The sequence below is a fragment of the Mustela putorius genome, unplaced genomic scaffold, assembly GCF_011764305.1.
Source record: "Mustela putorius furo isolate JIRA1106 unplaced genomic scaffold, ASM1176430v1.1 tig00003845_pilon_pilon_pilon, whole genome shotgun sequence".
Taxonomy (NCBI): domain Eukaryota; kingdom Metazoa; phylum Chordata; class Mammalia; order Carnivora; family Mustelidae; genus Mustela; species Mustela putorius.
In genome coordinates this window covers 92,528,861-92,548,896 of record NW_025421998.1, presented here as the reverse complement: position 1 = coordinate 92,548,896, position 20,036 = coordinate 92,528,861, and the positions used below count along the sequence as shown (strand labels likewise).

The following is a 20,036-nucleotide window of genomic DNA, read 5'->3' as shown; positions in this document are numbered from 1 at the left end:
TGCCACAGAAATTGAACATTTCTAACAAAACATGACAGCACTGACTTTCCTAGCAGGTAGGAGGGGGGCTCTGCTGCAGGAGATGTGCCCCCTGCCATCCTCAGGAAATGCAATAGCGCCCAGAGCTGACGAGAGAGGCTAGGAGTCCCAGCCCGTCATGTCTCCTGAACAGGGCGCTCTCCATCCCGGCTACCCCGTGTTCCCGGAGCTCGGTGTCCCCGTCGGTGAGGCAGGTGGTTGGAGCCGATCGAGGTGCTCTGTGGGGCTGAGTGCCCTGCGCAGTTACTGGTTTTCTTATTTGTTATAACAGTTCTTCAAGGACCTCCTCATGTCTGATTTCCCCGTTCGGCTTCCCCGGGCCACTCTGCTCTCCACACATCTCTCCCTCGTCCGTTGTAAATTCTCGTTGTGTTTGAAATACATAACTTTATGCCTGCGTTCTTGCATGTGAGGGAACTTTTGGACTTCCATTCGTTTTATAATTTGACCTGTGTGTTAGTCTTGGCCAAACAGCTAGACTGTGAATGTCCTGGGTGTCCGTTCTAGCGATTAACATATTCTCCATACTTGTTTGGGGGAGTTGAGGATTAGCGATTTCACAAGGCCTGTTAAAGGAAAGCTGTTCTATAAATCCCCTAAGCTTTTCATGAGCTGCAAAGGTCAGCATTAATGAAAATCATTTCAGGAATTTTTTTTTAATAATTTGGGTGTGTTTAAAAGAGCTCTTTCTGGAACCTTCATACGCTGCCTATGGGAATGCAAAATAGTGCAGCTAATGTGGAAAACAACTTGGAGATTCCTCAGAAAGTAGAATTTCTGTACGATCCCCGCAGTTCCACTTGGAGGTATGCATCTGAATTGCAAGCAGGGACTCAAACAGATAAGTGGTACCTTATGTTCGCAGCTGCATTATTCAAATAGCCAAAAGGTGGCAACAGCCCAGATGTCCAGCAGTGGGAGAATGTGTGAACAAATTGTGGTCCCTCTCTACAACAGAGTGTCATTCAGCCATAGAAAGGAGGAGAACACAACTGACGCTTCAAACTGTGTGGTTAGGGGCACTGACCACCCCTTGTAGCCAAAAATCCCCATCTAACTTTCAGCTTCCCGAAAACTTAACTACTAAAAGCCTACTATTGGGGCACCTGGGGGCTCAGCCAGTTGAACATCCTACTCTTGATTTTGGTGGAGGTCATGATCTCGGGGTCTTGAGATCAACCCCAGGTCAGGGTCCACACTGGGCGTGGAGTCTGCTTGGGATTCTCTCTCTCCCTCTTCCTCTAAACAACAAAAGCCTGCTGTTGTCCAAAGCCTGACTGACCAATAACATAAACAGCCACTGAGTAATTTGTGTGTTACCAGTGTTGTGTACTGTATACTTACAATAAAGTAAACTAGAACAAAGAAAATGTTGTTAAGCAAATCGTAAGGAAGAGAAAACACATCTGCAGTGCTGTACTTTATTGAAAAAAATCCCACGAAAGTGGAGCCATGCAGTTCGAACCCGTGTTGTTCCAGGCTCAGCCGTACGGACGTGCGCTGCTCGTGGAGGAGCAGAGGTGCGTCTGAGATGGGCTGAAGAAGCCGAACGTGACGTGTGGTGTTGGAGTTCTTGTCTGTGACATGTCCAGAATAGGCGAATTTATCCAGATGCAGATTGCCAGTTTCCAGGGGCTGGGGGAGGTAGGGGAGAGAGGCGCAGCTGCCGGGGAAGGGGTTTTACCTCTGAGCCATGGGAATGTTCCAGAACTAGATAGAGGTGATGGTGGCATAATGTTGTGAGGTTACTCGATGCCACTGAATGGTGTGCTTCGGTTCATTTGACGTCCTGTGGATTTCACATCACTCAATCAAATATTTAAAAAGAAGAAAAGAACTTTTGCAGGCTGAGAATTTGCGATGGGATGAGCTTGTACTGTGGACGGAGGATTAGGCCCTTTTGGGTGTGTTTGTACCTGGGACCTAGACTTGTTAAAAATGCCAGCTAGGAGAGGAGTAGTTCTGAGCTGTATTTGTGTGGTAGCGATAGGAGTGGATTTAAAAATCCTTACAGAAGCAGAATTTTGAGGATGATTTATACTTTTCTGGTGCTAGGTTGAAACACTGAAGTAAATTGGGGGTTTTCTCTTTTTTTTTCATTGACTTGGGAAGAAACGGCTTTATTGTAGCTGTCTTTGCCCACCACACCACCCTCCCCCGGCGCCTGGCGTGTGACAATGGAGTTGGTGTTGCCCTAATGAACAGGATGTTACCTGAAGGCCAGGCGCCATCTGCCCAGTGAGCCAGGAGTTCCCAGAGCCTCCGTGGTGGGGGTGGGGAGTGTCTCTCCCCATCTCTCTCTCTGTTTTTCTCTCTTTCTCTCTCTCCCTTTTTTCTCTCTCCCTCTGTTTTCCTCCCTCTCCCTCTCTCGCTCTGTCTTATAAAGGGGGCAGGCCTGGCCTGGGAGAAAAAGACCTTTGTTGGTGGTATTTTAGTATTCCTAAAGTATACAGTAGAGCTGATTTTTGAGTTGGCAGCCCTGAAATGAAGCCCCAGCGCTGCCATTTCCCAACTCCGTGTCCGTGGGCAGGTTGCTAAGCCGTCCTGTGCCTCAGCTTTGTGGTCCCTGCCTGGGGACACTCGGGCCGGCTCGGGAACGGCCCAACGAAGCGAAGCGCGCACGTTCTGGGACGGGGCAGCGCCGAGGAAGTGGAGCCTGTCTGAAGAGGCAAAGGCTGCGACCGCATGTCATCCGTGGAGGGTTGACTCCAGGGAGCTCGGGGGCTCCCTTCAGTCTCCGTGTGGGACCCCCTCTCGAGGTCCCCAGGTATCGCACACTTTCTTTGCGCTGCCGAGTAGGGGAAGTGCAGAGGACCTGGGTTTTGTTTGGTCTTTCATCCACTGTCCTCCTTAATCGATAAAGACTCCTGCACCCCCACCCCCAACCCCTGGATTCCACGTGGATAGTGGTATTTCATTCTCACGGGCCTTTAGGTGAGAAAGAAATGGACGTATCCCCATGTGCGGGTTTACACACTGACTTCTCTCCCCACTGCTATCAAGAAAAGCAAAGTTCAACAAACATGACATTATCACTGACTTTCCAGGGACCCTCTCCTTGCCTTGGCATCTGTTACTCGGTGATATACTCACCCCTTCTGGCCAGTTCTCCCAAGTCGTAACCAGTCACATGTCCACTCTTCTCCAAATCTCGGTCTGTCGTTCCTTCTCTTTCCCCTTCATCCAGGAAGCATTTCTCAGACACCCACTAAACGCAGGGCGGTGCGCCGGGATGAACACAGGAGGCCCTTTGGCTCAAGGAGAACGAGAAGTCGCTGTGATCCCAGCAAAGCTGTATTAAGCGGGGCTAAGAGTTCATTAAACTCTGTTTCTGTAGCCATTTTATTCCCCAGGCATGCTCTTCCATAATTCTGGGTAATTTGTCCAAAACATCTTTTGCAGGGTATGCTTTGTGACTTGTAAGTCTCCCTTCCCTAAGTTTTTCTCTTGAGCGTGTTCTTTCTTTTCCTGGAAGTTTGTGCTGGTTTATGTCAAACAGCTCCAATGGCTTCTGGTTCTTCGCTTTTCTCTGGCCTCTTAGGAAACTTTTTAATGTCCTCTGGCTCAAACATATCCGTTTCCGTTTCATGGACACAGACGCGTGTCCTCCCTTGTCGCACTGATGCCAATTGCGTTGGCATTATCGGCCCCCTTGCATGGTTAGGCGGCCCCAGGAGGTGGCGTGGAGAGTCCCCCATGGTCCCCCATGGTCCCCCAGCTAGCGGGGGACGGAAGATGCCCCGGATCTCTCCGAGGCTGTGAGGTTATATTTCAGCTCTTCCGTCCGTGTCGGGGCTGCCCACTGTGATGGTCACTTTGATGCCGAGGACCGCTGTTGGCCGGAAGCCAGGCTGCAAGCAGCCTCCTCCTTAATGGTCGCACACATGCGGCTGCCGGCCGTGGGAGACAGTATGAATATTAATAAACTGTATTTCACTTTTATTGCTTTTTTATTAGGTTTTCATGGAGATGGTGTTTGTGAGTGGAGTTCAGGCGCTGAGCTATAGACAGGCGTTTTGTTATCTTGACAAAATGGCGAACCTAGCAGCCACAGGCAGCGGTGTGTTCAGGAGCAGCTAGGAGGAGAAAACGCCTGTCAGCATGGCCGGCCGTATAAAATGGGATGAACCTGTGAATTTTTATACTGTAGCTACCATCAGAGGCCGATAAATACCGTCACTCAGCCGTTCTGTGGGGAATTTCTCATGTGGCTGCAGCAGTGCCCCCCACCAGGTGATTCCGTCACCTCCCCCCGGGGTTGTCAGGGGAGGGTTACCCTCCACTCCACGCCCCCGCCCCGACCCCACAGTCCTCACCCTCCCCCTTCCATGACTTGTCTGACATCTCTCCACCAAACCAAAGTGGACACGCCTCCCCCACCTCTCAGGCCTTTCGGTCTGTCTCTGTTCTGCTGTGACCACAGATGCCACCAGGCCAGCAGGTGAGAGTAGGCTCGTCCAGGCCACTGGACTGGGACAGGTGGCCCTTTGAGACCCAGACAGACCAGAACGGAGCTCCCATGTGGCTCCACAGACGGGAGGTGGTCCTATGCCGGGGCAAGAGCCATCCCTCAGTAATCCCTTTGGTCCTTCCCTGCGCGGGGGTGCTGTCTGGAGCTCTGAGCTGAGTGTGGCTGGGCTGTGTGGCCGTCAGGCCCCATCGTCTTTGTGGCGGAGATGGAGATGTTCCTCACTGGGCCGGGTGACAGAGCCTCAGCCACATAACCTTGTGTCTTGTGCAGCGTGGGAGCACACGTGTCTCTGGCAGCGTGGCCCATGACTGTGGAGAGCTGTAGGGGACAGGTCTAACCGAACACGGCTGTTTCATGAGCCGGGAAGATGAGACGCAGTGCTGCTAACTTGAAATACAGTGGTGCATTTCAGCCAGGTCAGAAGACCTAGGAAACCCAAAGTGGTGAGGAATGGAGAATATTTAAATTTAACTGTTTTTGGTTACTTACTAAAGAGGAGGGGGAAAAGTGTGTTCCTGCTTTTTCAATTCCAGACTTTACCTCAGTTTAGAATTACTCCACAGAAAGACTATACGCTTCGTGCATGTAGAATTTGCTCATTCTTAGAATTGGATTATCACCCTTTTCATGTCTTCAATTTGCAGCACTCTTTATTGAGTGCCTACTACATGCGGAATACTGTATTTTAATACTCTGTTGAATGCAGATATTTTTAGAAATAGTCATGAGTCACAATATTGGAGGATAAAGAATATCCCATGTGACCGAAAGTGACTGAAACTTACCCATTTCAACACCAAACTTATCCATTTCAACACCCCTTTTCTAGACAGAAATCTGACCAGAAGACACCTTAGCCCCCACTGCCTTGTGACAGAGATTAGAGGACGAAGGGGGAGCAACCCTGGGCTTTAGCGATCCACCTGCTGGTGGCCACAGGCCTACATTTAATTCTCTTGACAACCCTTCCTATTCCTACCTAGTAGATGAAAACATTGAATCTCAAGAAAGCAGCTGACAAGTACCACAAAGCTAGTAGTAAGTAGCTGCTGGGATTTGAACCAGACGTGGCTGATTCCCAAACACACACTTCTGCCAAGGGGTGTCGTCTCCCCACCGAGCCTTTTCTTTTCTTTTTTTTTGTTTTTGTTTTTGTTTTTGTTTTTTAAGATTTTATTTATTTATTTGACAGAGAGAAAGAGAGATTACAGGTAGGCAGAGAGAGAGAAGGGGAAGCAGGCTCCCGGCCGAGCAGAGAGCCGGATGTGGGGCTCAATCCCAGGACCCTGGGATCATGACCTTAGCTGAAGGCAGAGGCTTTAACCCACTGAGCTACCCAGGCGCCCCCACTGAGCCTTTTCTTAACCCCTCAGGGTTATCATTACGTATGCCAAAATGTGCTCTCTGTAGAGATGCAACGTATGCATTCTAGTTAGATGCTTAATTCTCTTTGCTCCAAAGTAAAAAGGCTCTTGTTATCTCTGTTCATTGAATTCTTAATAACTAGAGCTGCTGTTTATTAAGTGCCTATTATATGCCAGGAACTATAAACACACACACATCATCTCTCTTCCGCCAACTCTTGTAGCTAACTATTTTGCCTGTTTTGCCAGTGGGGAGACAGTCTCAGAGAGGTTAAGGGTATTGCGCGTAATCCCATAGCCACGAAGGTACAGAGCTGGGTCATTCTGCCTCCAGACCTGTCATGTTTCCCCAGAGCAGTTGGCCTTGTGGTCTCAGGGTTCAGCCGTCTGTGCTTCCTGCTGTCAGGGTGCTATCCTCCCCTCCCCCCAGCAATGCGATGTCCCAACCTGCTCAGGACTGCAGGGTCAAGTCACCAAACTTGTTAGAGGTCCTGAAGAAATAGTGCACACGAGCCAGAGGACCTGGTGTCTGGCTTCGGGCTGAACATGTGACCTTGAGCATGTCAATAACTTCTGGAATTTTAGGAGCGTAAACCCCTAGTCCCTGCCTCCCTGCCCAGGCATTTATCATACACAGAGGAGAATTTCTGTGTGCTCTGTCCACATAATGTGTGTAGGCTGAGTTGTGTTTAGTACATATGCACACAGCTTTCTTTTCTGATGCACATAGATGCTATTTTGATTAGTATATTGAAAAAACATTATGTGGGTGCCATAGCTTTTTTGGCATTTTGTATTTTCTGTTGAAGCTAATAAAAGTACAGTTACTCCCATGTGGCTTCGACTGCCCCCCAACCCCCAGTTTGAGAGATGGGGCTGAAGTTCTGCTGAATGTTCAGGACTGCAGTCTGGGGGAAGGGGGAGCACCCGTGCTACACACCTCAGTAGGATCGCTGTGCGTGTCTCGGATGCGGGGACACAGCCGGCTCTGTGCAGAACGGTGTTGGGGTGAAGCAGGCTCTTCCTGGAGGAGGCATCTCCACGGCCAGGGCAAGTGAGGTTCGTGTGTGGACTTTAGGACCTCTGTTTGTGGTGCTTAGAGGCCTTTTGGAGTTTACCTCCAAATTCTGGATTATGTTCTCCTAATTGTTGATGCCAAATAAATGAGCTCCAACCACCGCTAAATTTGTATATCTCTACTAAAAAGAGAATACTGTTTCAGGTACTCATCAGAAATTGGTCAATCAGATTGGTCATTTCTCTGAGCACTGGCTTATTGAAACTTCAAAAAAAAAAAAAAAAAAAAAACCAGATGCCTGGGTGTTTCAGTCATTGGGCATCTGCCTTCAGCTATGGTTGTGGTCCCAGGGTCCTGGGATCAGGCCCCACATTGGGGCCTGCTTCTCCCTCTGCTTGTGCTCTGTGTCTCTGTCAAATAAATATATACAATATTAAAACAACAACAGCAGCAGGGGCCCCTCGGTAGCTCAGTTGGTAAAGCGTCTGACTCCTGGTTTCGGCTCAGGTCATGATCTCAGGGTAGTGAGATCGAGCCCTGCATCAGGCTCTGCACCCAGCAGGGAGCTGGCTTGGAATTCTCTCCCCCCCCCTTCCCCTCCCCCTGCATGGGCCCGTGCATAGGCTCATGTGTTATCACTCTCTCTAATAAATAAACTCTTAAAAAATAAATAATTAATTAGAAAGTAGTAACTGGCTGTATGCAGATATACCCATTGGTGCATTAAAGTCTTTTAACTTTCCACAAATTTTATTTTTGAATATAGAAATATTTTTTTTAATTTCCCTTTTCATACAGTCTGGTCCTAATAGAGTCAGTACCTTCCCTGAAAGGAGAAGTTGTACCTCATAGTTTATTTCTAAAGAATCTCTGGATTCGTTTCATAAGACGCAGTTCTTAATTCATTATTTATTTTTAATATGTAATTTGATCATTTACGGAGTCCGGTCGTGTATACTATTTCGTTTAATCATCAGAACAGCTCCGTTTCATCCCCACTTACACATGTGGAAACTGAGAAGCTGCCTCGCTGGACACAGAGCCAGGAGGGAGTCCGGCCAGCCACCCCGGCCCCCGCCAGCTCATCCAGCACCGGGCTTCCATGTTAGTCCAGTTTCTTACGCAGAAATTGTATTGTATACGGTCATGCCAGGTCAGAGTGTCAATGACTCCACGTAGCATAATACTGGTGGGGAGGAAAAAACCCTCAAAACCTCAAACGAGCAGGCCTCGGTGACTCCGCCGCTGTCCGGTCATAGGCTTATTGTGTAGGAGGAGGACGTGCGTTCGTCCGCGCTCCCTCCCTAGACACGAACACTGAAGTTCATTAGCGATAATGGTAAAGGGCGCATCTGAGTGCTAAATCACCAGCAGCCGCCATGTTGTCGGATGCTGGGTTTATCCGTACCAGCGCCAGATGTTTGCACAATAGAAACTCCGCAACTACAGGGACGTGTCAGCTAGGCTGTGCGGCCAACCCCTTGTGGAGCCAGGACCAGGCCAGGGTGACAAGGAGGGGAGTGTTCTTTTGGTCTGAGGCGGGCCTTTTCTGCAGAATCCAAGCGTTAGGGCACCAAAGGCGATCTTGGAAGTGACCTCATCGCATCTCCTCTGGGGCAGATCCTGCTTGACACCCTTATGTCAAACACATACACGGTCCAGGCCCGGGGCCCAGTGCTGAGGAGGAGCCATTTCAAGGCCCCTGAGGCAGACTGGCCAGGTTCAGAAGCCTGACTGGTCAGGGGCCTGCTGGGTGCCCCTCCCCCGTGCTGTGAGCGGGACCAGATGCCTGACTCTGAGTCCAGTACTCATGACGCACAACACAGACAGCCGTTCTCTGACAAGTGGACCATGGGCTGATGTGGTCCTTGCTCCTTCGTGCCGGCCAGCAGGTGTCCTGTGGTGCTGTGGAGCTGCTCCGGGCACAGCTCCTTCCCGAGCTCTTGCCTGCTGTCTCTTTAAAATCTGTCGCCTCTGCTCTTCCCTGGTCCTTGGGTACCTGGCATTGGGCCCCATGTGCCCCTCTGCTGTCGCAGTCCCTGTCCCTGTCAGGGACACTCTGTCTCCCAGGGTGACTAGCACATTTCTCTGGACTCTGTCCTCCTCCTCCTCCTTTTTTTCTAATTTCAGAGTCAGCAATCTCTAGACCCCAATTAGTCTTGACTCTTGTCTGGCAACATCCAAGCCGTCATTTTGAAGTTCTGAGCCACATGATTAAATGTGAGGTCAGCTATTACCCTCGGGCCAGCGGGAAGCTGGTGACAGGCCAAGGCGGGCAGTTCTGTCCGGGGAGGAAAGCCATCTGGACTCGCTAGGTGAGAAAGCCCTCGGAGCCACTCCCCTGCAGCGGGCAGAGTACTAGGCGACTTCACTGGTTTAGCTGCTGCGTATAAATGATGTGGTATGAAGACAGTTCTGGGCTATTTCACGGGAAATAATTATTTTCATTCCAAATCGGATAGCAAGCCGATTCTCTCTCACAGGAGAGTACGTACCATAAGTAACTTCGATAGGACGCACTTAAACTAGCTAAATCATAATGGTGAGAACTTCCAGGTTTTCTTTTGCCCGTGAACTTCCTTGTGGTCATTGAATTAGGCCGTCCCATTAATACCAACAAAAGGCAAACCCCTTCTGTCTGATTGTGTATGTCTGGTTTGGTCAGACTCCCCCCAGAGCAGAGTGGGCCTGTCGGAGAGGCAACCACGGCATTCATCGTGCTCAGCAGGCCCCTCCAAGCTACAGCAAGGTCAGTCTTTAGCTCTTGCTCTGGGTCGCCAACTGATAATTAGGAACGTTTTCATTTGGAGAATTTTTCTTCATATGCCTTGGGAATATTAGGGTTTGACTTGGCAGTGGTACCAGAAGATACGAGCTCTTAATCAAACTAGAAATGAAATTGCAATATATTTTAGTACATATAAACTGTTGAAAGTACCCCAAAGTCTTCAGAGTTAATGGTCCTCTTCACTTTTTTTTCCTAGGTTCTGTACTGGTAGCATTAAATATATACACATAGGCAGAATTCTCCTTGTAATGAACGTTAGTATTTTTAAGTTTGCCGTCCGGATGTTGGTTGAGTGGGAGGTGGTAAGAGGGAAAGTAATTTTACATGGGAATTCATCTCTGATGTTAAAAATAGTAGTCACCAGAGATATACAATTGATACACAAATATTATCCCCTACCACATTATGCAGGGAAGCATTTGATGCTAAAAGTGTAAGCCGCAGTAGAAAGTAAATAGGAGACCAGCCCTCTGAGATGTTTACCTGTAACTGGGATCAGAGCCCCCAGTAAAGCCCTTGGGAGAGAACCAGACGCAAGCCATCAGCTTCCACCTCCCAGCCCTGAATATCGGAGTTGGACCCAAGAGGTGACAGTACGAAGCCAGCTCTTGCAGACCTTTCTGTGTCTTCCAGTGCCTGGTGGCCCCTCGGCTGCTGCTGACATTCAGAGGTCAAGTGATCGTGTACCTGACAGTCCTTCCTGGTTAGTGGAAGCCGCCAGGAGAGAAACTGAGAAGGACGGTGGTCAGGAGTGCGAGGAGCCTGCAGAGCCCAGAGAAGGCGAGGCGGGGGCATCTCAGGCATCGACGAGTCATCAGCACCAGGTTCACATGGTCAGGAAGGAGCAGGACCTCAACGGGCTGGGTCTGGCCAGACTTCGGGGGCAGTGAGCGGCAGTGCACGTGTGTGTGTGTACACAACGTGCGTGTGTGTGTCTGTGCACGCGCATCTGCAAACATGGTGGCCCGCGACACTTCTCCTTCCAGGCCTCATAGGCCGTCTGTTTGCCGACCTTGCCAGCATGTTACAGAAGGTCGGAGGTGCTCAGGAACAAGGGCAGACTTACTCTGGGATGTGCTCAGACTCCGCTTTCCAGAGCCTGGCTGGAAGGACGCGAGGCCTCCTTCTCCCCAGAGATCTTCGCCCTCTCTGTGGGAGCCTCTGTTTCATCCCGTATCTGCATTATTCTCCTGCCCTCTCACTCCTCCGCGGGCTCCAAAACTGTCTCAGAACATTATCGAACACAAAGGTGAGCAGTTTTAGCGAGAATTTTGTTTAGTTTAGGGCAGGAGGGACTAGTTATCAGACACCCCCCCCCTCACTGCTTGAGGTTTGCGAGTTTAAGGGTCCAGGAGACCAGTGTTTCCCCAGGGGCTGGTGAGGGATGCCTGGCAGTAGACTCGAGGCGTGGGTGGGGGAGGGAGACAGAAAGTGGGGGTAATAAACTACTCTTGCCCTTTGTTAAATTAAAACAGAAATTCTTCAGTAACATTAAGTGTTCTGTGTTCGGCACATTTGCTGTTAATGCTGATTCCGAGATTTACCATTGGGTGCGTTCAGATCGATAATTAACACGCACAGAGCCCGCACTGTGGACCAGCCATTTGCAACAGAGAGCGCGGACCAGAGCAACAAGTGTTCCTGGTCTCAGGAGCTCTTCACTCATGGTTTGGGGGGGGGGGCACAGAGCCTGGTCACTACTACCCAGCCCCCAAGAAGGACCCAGAGGAGGGGCAGGGCAGGTACACAGCCCAGGGGGCCCAGGGAAGCCTTCCCTTGGGCCCTGCAGGAAGCAGAATCGATGTTTCCCTCTTTGGAGCCCCAGGCCCTCATCTGACACGCCACTGCACCCACATGCTTGCAGGTCTGGCCAGCCCTTCCCCCACTTAGATCTCTGGTACCGAGCACTGTGTTCAACTCACTGTAGGTCCCTCCGGGGATGCTCACGAATGAGTGAATGAGTGAATGAATGAACGTATGTTGGTTCTAAGGAAGGATGAGCCCGGGTTGGCAAGTTGGACTGAATTAGAAGCATCTGGAATGCCATGAATGTTACAGGTCCTTGGCAGTGAGGGCGTTTCCCTTAGGGAGGAAGCAGTGTAGCCCGCAGTCCGCCCCACACACAGGGCGGAAGCTGGAGGACAGCCGGCTCGGTTCCTGACCGAGAGCCGAGCCCCAGCATGGCCCAGGATCCATCCTAAGAGTGTGCTGCTAACAGAGGCAGCATATTAAGGGAAGAAACCAGACATGAATAATGCCTCTGTGATTGTCGGGCTGGGAAGAGTAGAGCCGACTCAAGCCAAGCCACCGTGGCCTGGGGCAACTCAGGTCCACGGAGAGACTGTCCTGGAAACGGGCCCTGAGTCATGGGATAGAGAGATACCAGGAGGTTCCAGCGCAAAGAACTTCAGGCCTTTCAGTCCTAGGAGGGCAGAGCTCCCAGGCCTCGGAGTGTGGACCGGCAGGTAATCCAGAGTCTTGGCCGTGGAAGTGGATATGTGCTTCTGTTTATTTATAGAGGTGCCTGGTGTTCTGAAAACTCACCATGAAGTTTCAAGATCAGCTTTTAATAAAGACAACTGGAAAGCAAGATTGCTCCCTCCCACCTCCCTCGTTCACCTCTAGCCTGTCCACAGTCCTCATTTGGGATGGCAGCATGCTTCTAACTCAGAAACAAGCTGAGGAAGAGAAAGCTTAAAAGCTAAAGCCAGAGAGAACTTTGCAAATTTCCTTTTTCATGTTGGTGATGTGACGTGGTGGCCAAGACATTGACCCAATTGAAGCTTCGAGGCTCCATCAGAGAGCCGCATCTAATGGCCTCGTCTGCACGTTTATATTAGGAAAGGTGTGTTACCAGCTCCCCCAAAGTGCAAAGTCTACCCAAAATAGAGATGGAAGAGTGACTTTATCATCTAGTGAGTCAGTAGCAGCCAAGAGGAAGGATGGATATAGCATCGTGATATTCTGCACGGGAGATTCACAGGCAGGCACACTGGGGTGGGGGTGCCGTGTAAGGCAGCGGCCCTGGGGTGTAACAGGGCCCCCAGGCCCCATGACGGACTGGAGACATAGCCCGTGGAAGCAAGCTTCAGAGGGTCACCGGAACTGCTGTCAGGCCGCCTTCCAAGCTTTGTCAGACAAAGCTTGGAGGGACATCCGCTGAATTGTCAGGTGGCTGTGATCCAAAACAGAAGGGCCAGGCCCTCTTGTCCTGGTTGGGACATTCAGGAAGCGCATCGAAGCCTACACATGCCCACAAACGTGAAAAGGATTCTATCTTCCGAAGACACTCAGCTGATCTTAACATGAAGTTAAAGTGATTCTCCACATTCGAGGCATTTCTTCAAGCCTGTTTAGGATACAGCCCCGGATAATTCTGTTCCTGGGGATATTCGAGATAACCCATGTCTGTCATGGTCTGTACTTTAAAAAACATCTCTTGCCTCATAAACACCCTCTTAAAACAGCTTGCCCTCAACACTCTAGGCATCTTGTGGGGCAGCATTTTAAGTCAGTGACATAAATTCAGCATTAGGTACCTAGTGTCAGAGTTTGTGGCCACTTCTCCTTCAAAGTGCCGTGCCCGGGTCGGGGTGGGGGAACTTTTTTTCCCAAGGCCCCACACCTGCTGCCTGATGAGCTGTTTGGGCACCAGCAAAGCTGGGGTATAAATCAGGACCGGCTGGAGGCTGGTCCTCAGGAGAGGGAATGGCGAGCCAGCTTCATGGGGTCTGCCACAAGCAGTCCTAGGGCAGAGTGGTTTGAAAATGTTAGACATCCGTTGAAATCTGCCGCAGGAGTCTTTGGGGGGGGGTGGAGGGCCATTCTTCGGAGAAGGGTTCACCTGTAGAAAATTCTGGATTCACCCTTGCTTCCCCACCTTCTCATATCCCCCGTCCACACTCCTTTGTTGTGATCTGCAGGAAGCTTTGCCCCACACCCTTTCTGCCTTCAGGGATGAGAAAGCCCAGTGTCCGCATCGAAATGATTCTTAATAAAGGCATCCTAGGTGTTAAGTATTTATTTTAAGGTAAATGTTCTACTTCTGAGAGGTTAAAAAAACAAATGTATTTTCACGCAGAGCCTTTAACTAGTCAGTGTGGGAGTGTCTTTAGGCTTTTTTATCTGGCTCTGCAGCAGCCACCTAACAAACTGGGTTCCTGAGCTGAGCTGACAAGGACGCAGAAATGAAGAAATAAACAAAAAGCCATGTTAATTTCAAGCTTCAGTAGGAACACAAAAAGAAATATTAGCACTCGCCGAATGACAAATAATGAAAGGGTTAGGATTTGCTAATGCTTCTAGCGAGGTTTTGTAAGCTCTCCTGGAATTTTCTTCCCGTCGGGTAGAGCACATTGATGACCAGCAGTGCCCCGTGAAGGTGGTTCAGTAGGAGGTGTAAGTTAGAGATCAGGACCTGCAGGCATGTGCTGTTTGTTCCCTTCTAATGGACTCACAGTAGCCCCGTCTCTCTAGTGTAATCATCGTCATTGCCGGATGGAAAGTCACCTCACCTGGCAAGAAGGATGGTCAAGGTTGCTGCTATTGTTAAGATATTTGTAAAAAAGAAAAGCAGGTCAGCTTCCAGCTCCTGTTTGTTTCCTACGTCTTTTACACCCCTGTCCTTTAGAAGTCTGTCCTCACCTTGACACGATTATTTTACACACCGAGAAACATTAAGGTTCTGCAACATGAACTCCTGGGTCAGGTGGGACAGAAGGCACTGTCGATTTCTGTTTACCTTAATTCAGTTTCAGAGGTGTTTTTTGAGTACCTCCTGTGTGAGGCGGGGTGTAAACACAGGCCTGTGGTGTCTCGTGGCACGTCAGAGGAAGGGGAGCTTCACCTTCTCTTGAAGGAAGAATCAGGCGACTTCTTGTCACCTGCTAGATTGCTTCTTGTCCTTGCCTCTGCTAGATTGTAACGTTCACACACAGTCACTTTGTATACTCAACACTTAGCAAGTGTTTGGTGCCCAGTGGGCAGCCGACAGATGTCTGATGAAGGAGCTGACGGGCACGGCAAGAAAGGTGTTATGAGGCAGGGGCTGCAAGGTGAACGGAAGACGCCGTAGGACATTGACCTTGACAATCAGTGAGTGTGAGGGTGCTCCGGGTAAGGAGACCAGTCTTTAGTCTGGAGAGCCTGGAGTGGGAACGGCAGAGAGCTCAGCATGGTTGAACCTTACGATTCTTAAGGAGGGGTCAGCAGAACCAGCCTCATCCACTGCTCACTAGGTGCTACACTGGCCAAAACGAGCACAGTTGACCTTTGAATAATGCAGGAATTAGAAGCACCAACCCTGTGCATGGTTGGAAATCTGTGTATAACTTTTGACTTCCCCAAACCTTAACAACGAATAGCCCACGTTGACCAGAAGCCTTACCAGTAAATAATCAATTAACCTATATTGTGTATATTTAAGATGTGTTATATACTGTATTCTTAACATTCAAGTCAGCAAGAGAAAAGAAAATGTTGTTAAGAAAATCATAAGGAAGAGAAAATACATTTGCTGTACTGTACTATAAAAAAAATCCATGTAGGGACACCTGGGGGCTTAGCCGGTTAAGTGGCCGATTCTTGGTTTTAGCCCAGGTCATGGTCTCAGGGTCCTGCCATCAAACCCCAAGTCAGGCTCCCTGCTCAGTGGGGAGTCTGCTTCTCCCTCTGCCTCTGCTCCTCTTCCTCCCTCCCCCCCATAAATAAAATCTTTAAATAAACAGATAAATAAAAATTTAAACTCCGTGTGTAAGTAGACCAGTAGAGTTCTAACCCATGTTGTTCAAGGGTGAACTCTAATTGTCAGACGCAGTCTACCAAGCTGAAAATACTTGTTATCTGTCCCTTCACAGAAAGAGTTTGCTGACCTTTGCTCCAGAGGAATCCACAGGGATGGGTGGAGTTAGCTGAGAACCCTATGGTAACATAGCAGTGTGTACTGGGTTGTCCTGATCAGGGGACTGACCTGGTCAGAGGCGTGGTTTAGGAAAGTTACTGTGTGGGAGTGATTCAGTGGGGCAGGGCTTCTGGAAAAGAACTGGCGCAGAAGAACCAGTTAGGAGGACATTACAGTATCCATCTAGTCGGGCATTGCTGGAGAGAGCCCATCACTTGGAGTCTTCTTTGAAAGTTGACTTGCCACACTTTGTCCCCAGGACTAGAAACCTTTGCCAGTTTGTGTCACTCATTTGCAGACCCACCCCAAAGCTCCTTCCAGAAAACTCAAGTTAACCCCACCTAACTGGTCAGGCTCTCTCTCACTTCTAGTGTTTGCACGAAGTTGTGTGTCCTGTATCAAAACCTGTCCATACTCTGAGGCCAGAGGCTTTGGCCACACGTCTCTCAGTGGTTAGCTGATATTTTGGACAATAACTAGACCTTTCTAAATGTTGATACAGTCATTGAACAGGATGTGTTTTTGGAGGAAATAAACCCTGTCTCATTCCGTACATTAGTCAGAATCCATCAGGTCAGTAATGGTAAGAGCAAGCATCTGTCTGTCTGATGCACCAGCTCCCATCAGATAAAAGTAGTTGAACCCTCGTCAGTCGTTTGGGTACAATAAAACTAAAATTAGACACAGCATAAATCCAGTCAAGACAACAGCATTTATCCCAGTGTTTGTTTTAAGATTGAGAGAGGCAGAAGGCTAAAGCATCTGGCCTTTAGGGACAGTTCCGTGAGAGGGCTCCGAGGGGGAGGAGCCTGGTGGATGGAGGGTAGGTGACCGCGGGTCTGGGACCTCAAGTTCACACCTAGCACTTCTTTCCCAGGCCCTCAGGCCTGTCAAGGGTATGAAATGCAAAAGTTTTGGAAATGCAAATCAGGTTTTACTTAGTAATATTCATTAATGACCTAAATCAAGGGAGAATCTCCTACTTAACGAAGTAACTAATTCGCTCTGGGAATTGCTGTTGGAAACAGGAGACTAATTGATTAATATGATCATGGTGTTCATTTCTCTTCCTTCTATGGAAAGGAGCCAGGATTCAGCCCTTGCCGGGTTTGGTACTCGGGGCTAGACTAGATCATTCTGCCCGGAGTCAGTTTTGCTCCTCTGCACACAGCTGGCCTGATCCCCATCCCTGTGCTTCCGTTCCTGCTCCCTTCACCAAGGAAGGCCGTGTCTCTAGCACTTTCTCTCTAAAATTTTGCAAGTTCAGGCTCAGTGCACAGCTCACCCTTTGGATGAATTCGGGCTGTCTTGCCCCTTATGGATCCGCGACTTCTTTAAGTCACCATTTTACCCTACTCAATACCATACAGTTTATCACTTAATTTTTCTTTTTACTTTATGTATGGAATAGTGGAAGGCGGTTAGTAGATTAAAAACAAAAATTCTCCCCCCATTTTACATGGTATGAAATCTGACCTCACTGAGGGGATGAGCAGATCTCATCTTAGCTCTGAGGGTCGGATAAGACAGTGGAGGGGAACCCACATTCTGGCCGTTGGTGTCATTAGCATTGTTGGCTATGTATCTCACAGCTTCTCTACTACACTGACACTTAAGATCTCCAAATCAGCCATCAACCAGCTTTTAAACACCCTTTATGAATGGGCTTCACCCTAAGCCAGACAGTTTGCTGGCAGTAAACAATGTTTAAACAGACTTCTTCAGTTACTAACTGCCATTGCAGTAGGAGGACAGGGAAGACCCACCTGAAGCAAAGACAAGAATTCAAATGGCAATCCTCGCCAACCTGTGTGCACCCGGCTGGGGTCTCCCTCTCTTGGAGCACGGGCAGGAGGGGCTCCTCAGCCCCCGGAACCCTCCCACAGATGGCCCGACAGACCTCGGTCCCCAGGGGCCCCCTAGCCCTCATCTTCCTGGTTTAGTCTTACAACAAGGAGCAGAAGATGTCGGGGCAGCTGCGCAGAGAGGGGCATCTGGCCTTGAGCTCAGGAGCCCTGCCGGCTGACCGAAGTATGAATGAGAATGAGGGTACATCACTGTCAAGGTCAGACACCCACGCTACTGCCCACACTTGTTGCTAGCCAGCACGTTCCTTCTGTGTGTTTCCTGGCAGTCCTTCCGTTCACCCCCTTCCTGCTCTTCATCTCCCTGGGGGGCCCACAGCAGGGGCTGCTCTGTGGGTTCCGGGCACAGTTTAGTGGTCATCCTCTCCACACACACCCCCTTTTTTTCTTCTTCATAAAAAATGTTCTAACCACGGCTTCTGTAATCACCTCTGTTCTAACCACTGGGACTTTCTGTTCTAGACAGATTTATTGCTATTAAAATATTTGTCTTAATTGTTGCAGGTGGTAAATTCTGCCTTATGGGCTTTGTTCCAACTTGCATTATTTTTTTGTGAGGAGGATACTGAGTAGGTTGTAAAAATATTAAATCATGCCATGACGAAGAAGAGTGAAAGTGTAAATTCTTTATAAATAGTGATAGGAGTCAAAGATGAGGTAGGCATGTAAAAGACAGCCCATGATGATCAACTAAATTGTGATTCTGGTCTAATGATCTTAATTAATTCCCAAGATTAATAAAAATTGTTACTTTTAATTGTTTTTGAAGTCCCCATGTTGTGAAAGTGGGGCTTGAACTGACTTTTTTACAGCAGTTAACACTTGGTTGATATGATATATAGAACTGTCTCAGTTGTTGTTATAAACTTGACTGGGCTTCCATATCAAAGATGTTTTATCATTTTTTCCAACTTAAATGTAACATTTCATTTTCAAATCTCTAAGTCAGAGGCTGATCAATTCTGTTAACATTTCACTGGTTCTGAGGAAGAATGTCAGTTCCCTGAGGGCAGGGATGTCTGGTAGAGATGAGTCTGTTGTATTACTCATGTATTTACTGCATTCTGTCGAGCTTCTAAAACATGCCAGCACCCACTGTGGTCACTGCATAAGTATTGAATGAATGAAAGAATGAATGGCTATAGACCTAAAACTAAAATAAATCAATAAAAATCTCTTTATGAAAATCCAGAACAGTATATTATAGTGTTAAAATTTGAATGTGTAGGGGCACCTGGGTGGCTCAGTTGGTTAAAGCCTCTGCCTTCAGCTCAGGTCATGATCCCAGGGTCCTGAGATCGAGCCCCACATCGGGCTCTCTGCTCAGCGGGGAGCCTGCTTCCTCCTCTCTCTCTGCCTGCTGCTCTGCCTACTTGTGATCTCTCTCTGTCAAATATTTAAATAAAATCTTTAAAAAAATAAAATTTGAATGTGTATGTTGGGATGAGCACAGAGTGTTTTTTGCAACTAATGAATTGTTGAACGCTATAACAGAAACTTGTGAGGGACTATATGCTGGCCAACTGAACATTAATACTAAAAAAAATTAGAAGAATTTGAATGTGTAATTTCAAACAAGAACCATAAATACTGAACAAGTGGGAATAATTAAAAATTCTTTGCTCCTTGGGCACCTGGGTGGCTCAGTCTATTAAGCAGCTGCCTTCTGCTCAGGTCAGGATTCCAGAGTCCTGAGATGAGTCCTGTATTGGGCTCCCTGCTCAACAGGGAGCCTGCTTGGCCTCTCTCCGCCCCTCCCCCCACTCTCTCTGTTTCAGTCTCAACTCTTTCACTCAAATAAAAGAATAAAATCTTTTTTTTTTGCCTTTTTTTTTTTAAGATTTTTATTTATTTATTTGACAGAGATCACAAGTAGGCAGAGAGACAGGCAGAGAGAGAGGAGGAAGCAGGCTCCTCGCTGAGCAGAGAGCCCGATGCGGGGCTCGATCCCAGGACCCTGGGATCATGACCTGAGCCAAAGGCAGAGGCTTTAACCCACTGAGCCACCCAGGCACCCCAAATGAATAAAATCTTCTAAAAAAAAGTCTTTGCCTCTCTGAACGATAGCGTTCCATGCCTGGAGTCTGGCAATGCCTGTTTCTAATAAATGCATTGAAGTCGCTTCATTAAAACTTTACTCCCTGCTGAAAGTACTATCGGAGAGTCTAATCCACTTTGGCACAGAGATCATATAAATAGTTCTTAATCGGCTTTAATTTTCTGATCTACATTCAGCAGTGTTTATAGAGGCTGGCGTCAGGATAGGTGCAGAGCAATCACAATATTAAAGAAAATGTCATGTTAGCAGTTCTTTTCAAGGAAGTCTATGAATACAAAGTTCACCAGTGTTGTTTTCTATAAACCTGTCTTTGGTATAATTACTATTTCTTTTAATTATTCTACCTTTTACTTGTATAATCTTTTATTATTGTTTGATGTGCCAGTTTAACTCCGCTGAATTCCAGATGTAATACTTTGTTTTTAAAGTATTATAAAAATATCTTAATATTCTTTCTGTGGCAAATTATTCTTTGGGTTCATCGTTTCAAATTGTGGGTTTTGAAAAGTGTTATTTTTCAAGTTGTAATCAAA

The 20,036-nt window shown here is 48.3% G+C and overlaps 1 protein-coding gene across 8 annotated transcripts in view; it reads left to right on the top strand.

The window, feature by feature from the left end:
* Positions 1 to 20,036, top strand: part of HIPK2 (homeodomain interacting protein kinase 2) — a 180,285-nt gene that overhangs the window by 71,373 nt on the left and 88,876 nt on the right. The gene's annotated exons all lie outside the window — the stretch shown is intronic.